A 14054-nucleotide genomic window follows, 5' to 3' on the forward strand; every position below is an offset into this window, starting at 1 on the left:
TCGCGGGTTCTACGGACCATATGAATGAAATTTTATTATCCACGTTAATAAAAATATTATGAATTGACAGACATTTTCTCCGAATCTACTTTGGGGAGTAGTACCCAGCATTGACCCAGTCTGTCGTCTGTCTTCTCTCTCTATCCTTATCTATCTATCTATTTATCTATCTATCCATCTATCTATCTATCTATCTATCTATCTATCTATCTATATATCTATCTATCTATCTATCTATCTATCTATCTATCTATCTATCATCAATCTATCTATCTATCTATCTATCTATCTTTCTTTTTTTCTATCTCTATTTTTATATTTTTGTCTATTTATTTTTGTATTTATCTCTCTATCTAAGATATTTCCATCTATCTCTGTCTGTCTGTCTACATAACAATCAGTCAATCAATCTATCTACCTATCTATCTATTTATCATCTAACTATCTGAATCTCTATCTATTCACAACTTAACTCCCTCATCCCTGTCCCTTTGGTCTTCCCCTCCCTGCCTCCGCTTCCTTCCTATTTGCCCCCTGCTTCCCCCATCCCCTCAAGGAGTACTGAAACTCTCTCTCAGTATCTATCAGATTCCTGTTCTTTTTCAGTTTTCCTTCTACTATTATTCTTCCTTTTTTCACCAGATAAAATTGTATCACAGACCATTCCCCTTTGGAAATTTGGGTGAGACTAGCAACAGGCTTCCAACTTTGGACAGGCAGACAAACAAAAAAAAATATATATGTATATTTAAATATATATATATATATATATATATATATATATATATATATATATATATATATATATATATATATATGTATATATATATATATATATATATATATATATATATATATATATATATGTGTGTGTACTCACCTATATGTGCTTGCAGGATCGAGCATTGACTCTTGGATCCCGCCTTTCGAGCATCGGTTGTTTACAGCAATGACTCCTGTCCCATTTCCCTATCATACCTGGTTTTAAAATTATGAATAGTATTTGCTTCCACAACCTGTTCCTGAAGTGCATTCCATTTCCCCACTACTCTCACGCTAAAAGAAAACTTCCTTACATCTCTGTGACTCATCTGAGTTTCAAGCTTCCATCCATGTCCTCTCGTTCTGTTACTATTCCGTGTGAACATTTCGTCTATGTCCACTCTGTCAATTCCTCTGAGTATCTTATACGTTCCTATCATGTCCCCCCTCTCCCTTCTTCTTTCTAGTGTCGTAAGGCACAGTTCCCTCAGGCGCTCTTCATACCCCATCCCTCGTAGCTCTGGGACGAGTCTCGTTGCAAACCTCTGAACCTTTTCCAGTTTCATTATATGCTTCTTCAGATGGGGACTCCATGATGAGGCGGCATACTCTAAGACTGGCCTTACGTAGGCAGTGTAAAGCGCCCTAAATGCCTCCTTACTTAGGTTTCTGAATGATGTTCTAACTTTTGCCAGTGTAGAGTACGCTGCTGTCGTTATCCTATTAATATGTGCCTCAGGAGATAGATTAGGTGTTACGTCCACCCCCAGGTCTCTTTCACGCGTCGTTACAGGTAGGCTGTTCCCCTTCATTGTGTACTGTCCCTTTGGTCTCCTATCTCCTAGTCCCATTTCCATAACTTTACATTTGCTCGTGTTGAATTCTAGTAGCCATTTCTCTGACCATCTCTGCAATCTGTTCAGGTCCTCTTGGAGGATCCTGCAATCCTCATCTGTCACAACTCTTCTCATCAACTTTGCATCATCCGCAAACATCGACATGTAGGACTCTACGCCTGTAAACATGTCGTTAACATACACAAGAAATAGAATTGGTCCCAGCACCGATCCTTGTGGTACTCCACTTGTTACTGTTCGCCAGTCCGACTTCTCGCCCCTTACCGTAACTCTTTGGCTCCTTCCTGTTAGGTAGTTCCTTATCCATTCTAGGACCTTTCCCCCCACCCCCGCCTGCCTCTCGAGCTTGAACAGCAGTCTCATGTGCGGTACTGTATCAAAGGCTTTTTGGCAGTCCAGAAATATGCAGTCTGCCCAACCATCTCTGTCCTGTCTTATCCTCGTTATTTTATCATAGAATTCCAGAAGGTTTGTTAGGCACGATTTCCCTGTCCAGAACCCATGTTGATGTTTGTTCACAAACCTAATGTTCTCCAGGTGTGCAACCAGTCGTAGCCTAATTATTCTTTCCAGTATTTTACAGGGGATGCTTGTCAGTGATACAGGTCTGTAGTTAAGTGCCTCCTCCCTATCTCCTTTCTTGAAGATCGGCACGACATTTGCCTTCTTCCAGCAACTGGGCAATTCTCCTGACATAAGTGACTCATTAAAGATCATTGCCAGAGGCACGCTGAGGGCCTGTGCTGCTTCTTTTAGTATCCACGGTGATACTTTGTCTGGTCCAACTGCTTTAGTTGCATCTAGAGTTGTCAACTGTTTCATTACCTCCTCTGCTGTCACCTCTATATCTGATAGTCTTTCATCTAGGGTAACCCCTTCCAACAATGGGAGCTGCTCAGGCTCGGTAGTGAACACTCCATGGAAACTGGCATTCAGTGCCTCGCAGATTTCCTTGTCACTTTCAGTATATGCCCCCTCTGTCTTCCTTAGTCTTGTCACTTGGTCGTTCACCGACATTTTTCTTCTTATATGACTGTGTAGTAACTTAGGTTGTTTTTTCGCTTTGATTGCAATATCGTTCTCATAGTCCCTTTCCGATGTTCGTCTTATGTTAATGTAATCGTTCCTAGCTCTGTTGTATCTGCTTCTGTTGTCCTCTGTTCTTTGTCTTCTGTACTTCCTCCACTCCCGCCTGCTGGCCATTTTTGCTTCCTGACACTGTCTATTAAACCATGGGTTATTATATTCCTTCTTATTTTTTCCCTTTACCGTTGGTATAAATCTCTCTTCGGCCTCCTGGCATTTCTGTATGACTAGGTCCATCATATCTTGGACTGTTTTTCCTCTAATTTCTTCCTCCCACTGCACTTCACCCAGATAGTCCCTTATCCTCATATAGTCCCCTTTCCTGTAGTCAGCTCTCCTTTCCCAGATCTCTTGTCCCATGGTCATAATTTTGAATTCCATCATGTAGTCAAAGACTAGGACACAATGGTCACTGGCCCCTAGAGGTATTTCATGCTCTAAATTCTCGATATCTTCTACGTTCTGGGTGAAAATCAGGTCTAATAGGCTCGGTGCATCTCCTCCTCTTTCCCTTGTGTCTTCCTTCACATGTTGTGTCAGGAAATTCCTGTCTATAACATCTACTAATTTTGCTCCCCACGTTTCATCCCCTCCATGGGGATTCCTTGATTCCCAATTTATCTCTCCATGATTTAGGTCCCCCATGATCAGCAGCTTCGCTCTCATTCTGTGGGCTAGTGTTGCTGCCTTCTGCAGTTCATCAATACATGCTTTGTTGTTGTCATCATACTCCTGCCTGGGTCTTCTACTGTTTGGTGGGGGATTGTAGATTACCATGATCACAATCTTCCTCCCATCTACTGTCAGAGTTCCATGTATGAAGCTTGTGCACTCATTGGTAACTCGATTTCCCAGGTCTTCAAACTTCCATTTCCGCTTTATTAGGAGTGCTACTCCCCCTCCCTGTCTCTGTGTCCTCTCTTTTCGTATCACCTGGTACCCTTCAGGAAAGATAGCATCTGAGATCATGTCATTAATTTTAGTTTCCACAATTGCAACTATGTCAGGATCTGCTTCACTCACTCTTTCTTTTATCTCTTCTGCTTTATTAGATACCCCATCAGCATTGGTGTACCAAACCTTGAGATTCTTCATGGAAACTCTTGTACCAGAGTTCTCCCTTTCTCTGGGGGTCTGGGGGGATCTGGGGGATGTCTGGGGGGTGACTGGGGGCAGAGGGGATCTGGGGGATCTGGGGGGTGTCTGGGGGATGACTGGGGGCGGGGAGGGTCCGGGGGATGTCCGGGGGGATCCAGGGGGTGTCTGGGGGGGTCCGGGGGGTGTATGGGGGGTGAAAGAGTTCAGGAGGGGTGCTTGGGGGGCTACTGGGGGCTGGGCTTCTAGGAAGGTAGGTAGGAGGGTCTGGGGTAGGGCCTGGGTAGGTAGGTCTGGAGTAGGAAGGGCATACTGGGTCTGAAGATTAGGGAGGGCATAGAGGGGTTGGGAGATGGCGTAAGGTTGGGAGACAGATAGAGGTTGAGAGGTTGGGAGGGGGATGGATAGAGGGGGTGGGGGGGACCTCCCACCTCCCTCGCAAGGGTGGGGGGTCACATGGAAGGAGAGGGGATGAGGAGGGGTGAGGGCAGGGTAGGCTTTGGGTGTTGAGGGGATGAGGTCTGGGTGGGTTCTTGGGGTTGAGGGGATGAGGTCTGGATGGGATTTGGGGGTTGAGGAGATGAGAGCTGGGTGGGTTTTGGGGGTTGAGGGGACGAGGGCTGGACGGGTTTTGGGGGTTGAGGTGATGAGGGGGTCCTTGGAATGTGGGATGAATTTGACTCCAGTGGGGTCAGAGGGGTCAAGGGATGTGCTGGGGAGATAAGCAGGGGCGGCTGATTTGGGAAAGGGGTGACCTGAGAAGCACGTGTGAGCTGGTTAGCATGGGGTGGATTAGCACTGGGGTGTGTAGCTGCGCTCAAATGGGAAGAGTCGTATTGTTGTTTGCTTGCTCTGTGGGCAATCTGTTCCTCCTTCGTCATGAATTTGTCAATAAATACGTTGTAGTAATTTTCGCTACCTCTGAGTAGGTGTTTGTGATGTACCTCTGAGTAGGTGTGTGTGTGTGTGTGTGTGTGTGTGTGTGTGTTGTTGAATGTGACCGAAAAGGTAAGATTAATAATTCTAACACGACTCTTCTCAATATTTCTTATGTTTTTCTTCATTGTCGGTGGTAATAAAAATATTATATAAAAATATTCACCTATTCATCCATCCATCTATCTATCATGTATATTGCAATCTATCCATCTGTCCATCCATCTATCCATCCATCTATTCGTCCATTTATCTATCCATCTACATTTCTATCCATCCGTCAATTTATCCATCTACATTCAATTATCTGTCCATCTATTTATCCGTCTATATTTATTTATTTATCCATCTATCTTTCAAGCCATCTATCTTTCTGTGCATCTATCCATTTAACCTTCTTTCTATCTCCCCATCTATCTATCCAACCTTATATCCATCTATTTACCTATCTATCCGTCTATCTATCCATCTATCTTTCCATCCATCTATCTTTCCATCCATCTATCTATTCATCCCTCTATCCATTTTCACATCTATCTGTCTGTCTATCCATCCATCCAGCTAACCCTCTATCAATCTATCTATCCATACATCTACTCATATATCAATCCATTTTCTCCCCCTTGACCCCCTCGCCCCATCCTTTTGCCCCCCTCCACCCCATTCTCCCTTCTATCTCCCTTCCTCTTCTTCTTCCTATTTCCCCGAATATTTTGAGGAAAAAATATTATTGTTCTACTTTTTTTTTCAAAATATTCTTAGGTATAGTGGCAAGCAGTGCCAAAAATCCTCGTGGGGGTCTAAATGTGACCCTGACACGCTGTTCTCTCTGGAATTATGGCGACCCCGACTTGCCTATGTTCATTCTGTACCCCAGACCATACCCCAGTTTATTTGGATGAAGCTAGGCCCAAGCTTCTCGCCTCCAGCTTTGAACACACAGACAGACAGACAGACAGACATTCTGTCTTATAGTTATAGGTAAAGCCCCAAAATCATCTCAAGATAACCTCAAGATAGGTATAGATATGAATATTATATTTATTTTATTAATTTTGAACTAAATAACTCGTTGAACAGTCCGAGTCTGATGTTGACCTAGAAAACCTCCCAAACATCGTAAAAAACATTTATCTCCATAATATCATATAACAAAAACATGAACAAGAAATAGAGTGGACTCAAATTTTGAAGGTTACAGGCAAGATTTGGTCACGCTACTTCCTGACCCGGCTGACCCGGCTGACCCGGCTGACCCGGCTGACCCGGCTGACCCAGCTGACCCCACAAAACAAAAGAAACTTGGAACTCACCAAGGACACAGTATATATTATGAATATCCTTCATGACTTTATACCAACTTTATCTCAATTCCCTGAACACTTGTGGCATTTTATGACATATTTCAGTACATAATTCTCTGGACTAGTTAACAGTAGCCAGTATTAGTGTCTTCCATATTAGTTAATATCATCTGGCATTAGTATTTTCCGTACTAGCGTACTAGAATTTTATGACCCAGCATTAAGCAAGACAGAGAAGGATGGCCAGACTGCATTTTCTTGAACTGACAGAAAGCTATTGACACAGTACCCAATAAGAGACTGTCTCATAAGTTGGAAAAACAAGCAGGAGTAAGTGGTAGGGTGCTCCAATGGATAAGTGAGTACTTAAACAGCAGGAAGCAGAGAGTTACGGTGAGGGGTGAGACCTCAGACTGGCGTGATGTCACCAGCAGAGTCCCACGAGGTTCAGTACTCGGACCTATCTTGTTTCTAATATACAGAAGGTATAGACGCATTCCTGTCAATGTTTGCTGATGATAATAAAATTATGAGAAGGATTAGGACAGAGGAAAACAGCAAGAGGCTACTGGATGACCTGGGCAGACTTAAGGAATTGTCCAACAAATGGCTACTAGTCTTTAACTCTAGCAATTATAAAGTGATGAAGATAAGCGTAGGGAGCAGGAGGCCAAACTCAAGGTACCAGCTGGGAGAGTAAATCCTTCAGGAGTCTGGACGAGAGAAAGATCTGGGGGTTGATATTTCACCAGACCTGTTCCCTGAAGCACAACCAGGTGAGAACACACATACAGACATACACACACATTGACTTCCGCTTCCCTGTTTCACATAATGACACGCTTCCGCTCGATTAGTGTGTAAAAGTAGACAGTAGACCACGAAACATTAAACGTGAGGAATGATCAACGTACCAACGACTTCCGTCTGTGAATTGTTTTCCTCTGCCATCAGCACCAGTGAAATATATAGAATTTGATCAATGTTTGGCTGAATTTTTGTCAATATGAGTGATAGGTTATGTAAACTCTATATTCCTCCACTCCTAGCTCTCAAACACTGAACTTCTATCCCAATATATCTCATCTCATAGCCATTAAGCCCTCTTTACCTAGGCCGCTATATCTCTACTCCTAGCACTCGACCATTCTTCTCATAACCCTCTACATATCTGTTCCTATCCCTCAACCTTTCTACACCCAGTACACACCCATTCCATTCCTAGTCCTCAACTATTCCCTATCCCTTGACCACTATATTCCCAGCTTTCTACTTCTGGCCATCAACCTATCTACTCCTTCGCCTTTTTATGATGACCTCAACCATCCTACTCCTAACCCTCAACCACTGTATTCCTAGCCCTCAACCACTATATTCCTAGCCTTCAACTCATAGTCTTACTCCATGGTTCCTCTAAAGACCACCCAAATCTGTACTTCAGTCCACTTAAAGTCCCACGCCAAAACTCAACTCATGACAACCTAAAAGTCCAGTCTTTACCACTCAAAACTTCTAAATTGCTCATCCAACGTTCCACTCATAGCTTCGAAAGATTCATTCCTGAGCACTCATAGTGTTATCCCATGATCACATAATGCTTCGCCTGTCACCTCACTCTTCTCCTCACCACTCATAACCTTCACTCTGGAAGCACATCATCCTCGGTCTACACTCGCCCAAAATGCAGCCAATCCCGAAAATGCATTCATCAATATTAACGTACTGTGTCACCAAAAGCTAAATACCGTATATATTTGTTTAAAGTTTATTTTCGTATGTATATTATCATTTTGTGCTTACTTAGGAAAGGTTAGGATAGCTGTTTTGGTTCCGTTGACAAAGTTCCACTCCTGACCACATAGTTTCACTTCTGACCACATAGAGCTCTACTCCTGACCACATAGAGTTCCGCTCCTGATCACATAGTTTCACTTCTGACCACATGGTGTTCTACTCCTGACTACATAGCGTTCCACTTTTGACATCACAACGTTTCCCTCCAGATCACATGTAGATCCACTCCAGTCTTCATAGAGTTTCGCTCCTGACCAGCAGGAGTGAAACCACATAAAGTTCCACTCCTGACCACATAAAGTTCAACTCCGGGATACATAAAGTTTCACTCCTGATCACATATAGTTCCACTCCTGACCACATAAAGTTCCACTCCTGACCACATAAATGTCCACTCCTAACCACATAAAGTTCCACTCCTGACCACATAAATGTCCACTCCAAACCACATAAAGTTCCACTCCTGACCACATAAATGTCCACTCCTAACCACATAAAGTTCCACTCCTGACCACATAAAGTTCCACTCATGACCACATAAAGTTCAACTCCTGACCTCATAAATTTCCACTTTTGATCACATAAAGTTTCATTACTAACCACAAAAGCTCAATTACTGGTTCCATTAGATGGACTCCATACTAGATTAAGTGCCAAACAAAAAAAATCTAAAGTGTCTCTTCTAAAGCTAAAAGGTAAGTACTATTAGCCAAGCTGAGCGTGGAGGGGTGACCAAGCAATGTCCGTGATCCAGACTAACCGGTTGCTCAAGTCCCACACTCTTGCACTTCGACCCTGATCCACGCACGTTACATCATTTTTGCATTAACTTTAACCAGACATAAATAGACAACAAAGCCCAACCCCGTGACGCAGGTGTAGAGATCACTGGGTTAAGGCAACCGCAGCGTAGAGTCAAGGTGAAAACCGCGAGCCACACCTAACAAATAAGAGTGTTAATACCGTATTCCAAAGTGGTTCTGAGCTTTGTCACTACACCTCGACACAGGCTGCTGAGCCACGCTCCAGGGAGGAAGGGATTTCTTCTGCATTTTATCGCTGTACTAATGAATGTTATTGAATAATGAAGCTCTTAGCTCGTTTTCCTGGTCAAAGGAATTGGCTGAAACTTAAACTGGTCTATTTTAGTGGAAGATTAGTGATTCAGTTTGAATCATGTGGCCAGGAAAGGCAAGCGTAACTCTGGGTGGAGAGGACTTGAGCTTGGAGGGATTTGTCATTAGTCGTGTTGGGAGGTACTCTGGAGTTTCCATTTGGGAGATCAATAGCTGCTTCCGATTGTCAAAACTTGGGTTGTTAAATCAGGAGCTTCATGGGGTCAGGTGGAAAGCATAATATTGTCTGTGGTGAAGTTTTGGGTGTTTCTATAGGAAGCTCTAAGTGTTCAAGTCTTGGAGAAAGTGCTGACAAATATTTTTTTGAGTGTGGCTAGGAGTAGACCAGAAAAAGACTTACAGAGAGAAGAGCGAAATCTTAGGTGGACGGAAGAAGAGATTTAGACTATCATATACAGAATATATAGGAATCTGGTCGGGCCTCATACCGTTGCCTCTCAGGGCCAGTTGTAGATTACATAAATAACAAAAAATACAAGAAAAATGAATACGGAAAAAACGCATAAATATGAGCACAATTATAGTTTCACTGACAAGAGAACCACGACTAACACACATCAAGATCTTAACACTTTGAAAACTCTCATTGAAATGGCAATACATATAAAATTAATTATCTATAACTGGCGAATTGTTCGCTTAAATTTTGAGGAACTGTATCATTTTAGTGGGTTGTGTAGTATCATGTACTGCTGTGTACGTACTTTGATAAAGAATCAAAATATCATAAATAAATAATTTCCTTCGAAAACGTTTTCCAGTACATTGACAGATTCATTCATTTTCAATACATATGAAATAAATTTTGTTTATATTGAACCAAAACTGACATAAAAACATTACCTCGATATAGGAATGTTTTTACAAATTAAGAAATGGACAGTATATCAATTATAAGATATTTAAGATATAAAGTTTAAAGTGAAGAAAAGTTATTATGGAAATTAGAGTAGTGTTTTGATTGCTATATGCTGCACAATAAGAAAATCTCTCCTATGTTTCATGTTTCACAAATGGTAGTTTTCTTAGATAGTGTTATACTAAGTAAATTATTCATTCCAAGGCACTGAAAATGAGAGTGATTGTAACCTTTCCACCACAACCCACTGGATGGAGGGTGGGGAGTGGTGTGCATGACCAGCAAACCAAATCATGAAACTAGCTCACTGCAAATGTAAGTTGCTAAGTTTAGACACTGTACTTGTGGTGATTCTCGAACCCATTGTCGATATATATTCATTGAATCGTACAACTAACTTATCAGGACTAATTTGACAAGCTAAATGAATACCTGGTTTCATTTGCTGAGCTAGTTATAAGCATCAGTAACCTTTCCACTACCGCCTATAGGATGGAGATCGGGTGCACAGTATATAAACTAAACTGACACTCACAAGGGTGTCAGTTTAGTTTTAATAAACATCAAATATGTTTATTAAAACAAACATCATATATGTATTTTAATAAATTTCTATATGGCCAAACATTCCGCTTCCATAACACACTAAATATAAAACTCACAAAGGATCACGTGTGGAGAGCGTAAAAAAGTTCCGTGTGACCTTGAATATATAGGAACACTGAGAGGGTTTGGGTGGCGCTGCCCTGTGTGGTACGGAAGGTCGCGCCGCCTCCAGCTGCCACAGTCAACTCTGACACTCCTGAGCCATGAAGACCCTTGAGAGTTAACACTTTTCGTAGTCTCTAGTCTCCTATGATCAATAATATCCATAGCCTCCTATGATCGGAGGCTGTGGATATTATGGTTGAATCGATACTGTTGTCAACCAACAGACCTATGCCTTTAGAATGAATATAATTTTATAAAATAAGAACAAATACGGAGCTCAAACATCTTCCAATAACTGTTATTATTCATTTTCAATTTGTATATACTGCACACGGTAACATTATAAATATATTTTTTCTTTATAAATAACGACCAGTTGACATCACTGTGTCATGCACAATAATGTAGTTTTTCTAGGTTGTGTCATGTACGGTGAGTTAGCCTTTCATAGACTGAGTCATGCATAAAATGGTAGTATTTCGTAGGTTGTGTCACATTCAATAAAGAAGTCTTTATTACACGGACAAATCACGTTAACGTGATATATCAAAGAAATGTTGTGGTACAGTTCATGTCGTGGTACAGTTGACTAGAGGTCGTCTGGGAACACTGAGTGCATCAGGTTCGAACCCTCATCAAAACTCCTGTGGATTTGTTCTAAGAATTCAATCTTATTCAGTGTCACAAACAATAAATTAGTCTTCCCCCCGGTTGTGCCATTCGCAATAAGAGTCTGTATAAGACAATATTGGTACACCGGAAAGTATTCATTGCAATGCAGTGTGGGGCGATCAGTAAACAATTCACTTAGTGTATACCACCATTAGTGTATAATACCATTTAGCCATAACAACTAACATACACTTGGGTAATGTTGACCTTCCTGGCACTAAGTGAAAAGAGCAAAAACTTTTTTATAGACAACATTGAACATTGGTATAACAAATATGAGTCTGAGATTGTTCGACAGTTTTATGATGACCTCGTGACTATAACCTGAGGCCATTAAAGGTAGTGAGTCACTCCAAACGAAAAGAAGTACCGGCAAGCAGGTCAAAAAGAACCAGTACTATGATGATGCTAGACTGAAAGAACTTAAATCAATTGCTAGACAAACGGGTAAAGCATATCACGCCTTAGAAGTCAGGTTATCTTGAGATGATTTCGGGGCTTTAGTGTCCCCGCGGCCCGGTCCTCGACCAGGCCTCCACCCCCAGGAAGCAGCCCGTGACAGATGACTAACACCCAGGTACCCATTTTACTGCTAGGTAACAGGGGCATAGGGTGAAAGAAACTCTGCCCATTGTTTCTCGCCGGCGCCCGGGATCGAACCCGGGACCACAGGATCACAAGTCCAGCGTGCTGTCCACTCGGCCGACCGGCTCCCTCAAATGTTAGAAACTTAAAATGTTAAAACTGTTTCAGGCCGCGCTTGCAGCGGCAAGGGAGAGAATGACTGAACTGAGACAAAATAAATGGGAAGGTTTTGTTAGTGGACTCTACCTGTAAACTCCCCTGGGCTAAGCCTGGAAAGGCATAAACAAAAGCATTGGTAAAAAATAATAGACAAGTTTCACATCCAAATCCGTTACAGAAAGCCAATCAGTTAATTACAAAATGGGTTCAGGTCTCCAGTTTTGAAATGTTACCAGCTAGCACTAGGGAGAAAATGTAGGCGAAGTCCAAAGACAGAAATGCTCTCATTAATTTCATGTTGAGCAAGCAACATGATGAATGTGATGCTCTCTATACAAATTATGAATTGGATGCAGCCCTCACCAGGAGCAGTAGCACTGCTCCTGGTGAGGACGGTATCACCTATGATATTCTCACACTACTTCAAAGTGAACACGGTAATCCATTGTTAAAATTGTTTAAAGCGAGTTGTCACTGGGCAGCTGCCAGTGACCAGCAGTCCACGGTACCTGTACCAAAGCCTAACCAACCTGATACTTTTCATCCCATCTCACTGACTAGTTGAATGTGTAAAACTTTCGAGAGAATGTGCTTAATAGATTATTGTATAGAGTTAAAGAACACATGTCACCTGATAGTAATGGTTTCACACATGGAAAAAGTGTATCCAACACAACCTTTTTTCTCTGTTCATGCAGATAGAAGGCACAAGTACATAACATTTCTTGATTTAAAAAAATGCCTTTCATATTGCTAATATGGAAGTAATTCTGTATGAATTATCAAGAATGGATATAGGTGGACGATTATTACAATGGATACGGAGAGGCTATCTTATCAACCGGAAGTGCCATTAGAGGAGAACTCTTGGATGAATTTGAAGAAAGCAGAACACTGCAAACTGGAACTAGCAGGTTCATGGTTTATCACAATAAAATGTGTCAAATAAAACATGTGTATGGGGCAAGTAACAAAATCAGCAGACTAACAGACGTTGTCACATCTCAAATAAGACTTGGCTACAAGTAATTCTGGCAGTTCGGCTTGTATAGGAATCTAGATGAAGTAAAGTTCAAAGTGTGTGGACAAAGACAGGGACACACTCGAACACTATATCTTGGACTGTAATAAAATTGAGCCATTTAGAGATACATATAAAGTCACTTTGTATGAAATAGCTAACCATCTTATTACAAGGATAAATATTTGAAATCCTTGCACTGTATCCATTTCGCTTCCAGTAGATAAACGACATACGAGATTAGGAAACAAGTAGTGTTTTGTGAAGACACTATGACTCGGTAATATTGCCATTGCTCAGACAATTATGTATTAGCGATATGACTTACCATTAATGTATGATGATTTACGGTACATGTATAGCTCTTCGAATAGGACATTCTCTGTAACTAGCTGACACTGTAATTATAAGGTGTGAAAGATAGATTAAATTGTTAATGTAATAATCTTCGTTTAGGTCTGATAAAGACCTTTTGTGCTCCTCGTAATCCTTTTTTCTCTACCGCTCACAGGATGAGTATGGGGTGCACAATAAACTCGCCGCCTCCGGCGGCAACAATTAGATACCCAGTACCAACTGTACTGTGGGGTAGAGATACTTGAGAGCTTTGCTGGATGTTTTCATTGACCCAGAGTCGTTTTGTAGATCTCTGTAGTCATACATTTAAGTGTGTGTATGAATGCTTATAGTCCAAGTATGTTTACCTAGTATATAATGATATGCCGTATGTTGAATTTCCCTGTTATGTGGGGAAGCATGAGTCAGCTCCCACATCTGTTTGCCACTAGGTTTCAGTTGCCAAAGAGTGGCATATTCATTTTACAGAATTATGAGGTGTAAATGTCAGAATTCAGTTAGAGGCCTAACTTATGTAGCAGCTTAGCCATGCACTCTTCACTTGTGATTGTATGTTCATTCCTTAGTCTTGCTGTAGGTGTATAATTTACTCCAGTTTGTAATTTACATGGCAGGAGGTGAGCTTGGCAGGCCTACCACCTGTTGCGTGAGGTAGACCTATATTTATATACTATGTCATCCAGTGGGAGCAGATTCACTACTTGTTTAAGTGAACCGAAA

Source organism: Procambarus clarkii, chromosome 80 (assembly GCF_040958095.1).
Source record: "Procambarus clarkii isolate CNS0578487 chromosome 80, FALCON_Pclarkii_2.0, whole genome shotgun sequence".
NCBI lineage: Eukaryota > Metazoa > Arthropoda > Malacostraca > Decapoda > Cambaridae > Procambarus > Procambarus clarkii.